Source organism: Suricata suricatta, chromosome 4 (assembly GCF_006229205.1).
Source record: "Suricata suricatta isolate VVHF042 chromosome 4, meerkat_22Aug2017_6uvM2_HiC, whole genome shotgun sequence".
NCBI classification, from domain to species: Eukaryota; Metazoa; Chordata; class Mammalia; order Carnivora; family Herpestidae; genus Suricata; species Suricata suricatta.
This window is the reverse complement of record NC_043703.1, coordinates 8,713,632-8,714,991: the sequence shown is the minus strand read 5'-3', so window position 1 is coordinate 8,714,991 and position 1,360 is coordinate 8,713,632. Positions and strand designations below refer to the sequence as shown.

The 1,360-nt window shown below is 40.2% G+C and overlaps 1 protein-coding gene across 3 annotated transcripts in view; it reads right to left on the bottom strand.

The window, feature by feature from the left end:
- CCDC168 (coiled-coil domain containing 168) overlaps positions 1-1,360 on the bottom strand; it is a 38,476-nt gene that overhangs the window by 11,704 nt on the left and 25,412 nt on the right. The window lies entirely within an intron of this gene.

Sequence of the window (1,360 nt, the reverse complement as noted above, 5' to 3'; positions counted from 1 at the left end):
GGACCTCGAGGGTGTCATGCTAAGCGAAATAAGTCAGGCAGAGAAGGACAGAAACCATATGTTTGCACTTATAGGTCTAACAGGAAAACAGGAGAAGCCTAATGGAGGACCAGGGGGAGGGGAAGAGAGAAAGAGAGTTGGGGAGAGAGAGGGATGCAAAACTTGAGAGACTATTGAATGCTGAAAATAAACTGAGGGTTGAAGGGGAAGGGGGAGGGGGGAATGAGGTGGTGGTGATGGAGGAGGGCACTTGTGGGGAAGAGCACTGGGTGTTGTATGGAAACCAATTTGACAATAAAATATTAAAAAAATAGTTATCTTGTAGAGATACAGAAAATATTCATAGATAAAATTATATATCTGTGATTTGTGTCAAAGTACTCATGGAGAAGTAAACAAGAAGTAGATAAAGTAGGTTTGGCTATGGGTTAAAGTTTAAGGGCTGGGTGAAGGGTACAAAGAAGTACATAATACTATTTTGTCTTCTAGTGTGTGTGTGTTCAAATCTTTCTGTAGTAAAAAGCATTAATATATTCAATCTGACTGTCAAACCCCATGGACAGAATTCATATAAGATGCCAAGATATCACATTGATGACAAAGTCTACTATATGGTTGTAGCACATGTCTTTGGAGTTAACGTCTTGAAATAATGTCCCTAATTCTATCATTAACAGTAAAAATTGCGTGTAAATTGTATAAAATTATGTACTTTGCTTAGTAAAAAAATAGAATATTTTATAATTGCTTATTAAGCATGCCCAAATATCCATATATAGTAAATATATGTTTTAAAAGATCAAGTAGCATTTATATTAAAGGAAGCATTATTATTCCTAGAATTAATGTAACAGTGACATGAAAAACTATCATCTTGTCATTTAATAATCAAATGGTTAACATTATGGAATATTTATGAGTCCCCCCAAAATTTATTTTCTGAATGAGACCAATGCTTTATTCACATACTCAGAATAAGCCGGCAAAAAATACATTTTAAAAATATTTACTTGTTGCTAAAAATCTTGCTGCCCTACCCCCAGCCCAGTCCCACAGATCTGTGTTGTTCTCCTGCCAGCCCCTGGGTTGACTGGGGTTTTCTGGACCTCCTACAAGAGTTGGAGTAAGGGTCATCAGCCCCAAGGGCAAAGGTAAGGTATGCTGTTGGTATCATATTCCAGGTTCTCAGTCACCTCCACCATCAGCTGAGCTTGCTGCAGCCCTGAGCCAGGGCCATGAAGCCCAGGGCCGTGAAGTGTGTGTGCGGATGGTGGCAGGAAGGCAGGTAGTACAGGTGTGCTGGGAGGTGGTGTCCCTTCCCCTGGCGGTGCTGCAGAATGACTTCCTGCCCCTCCCAGAG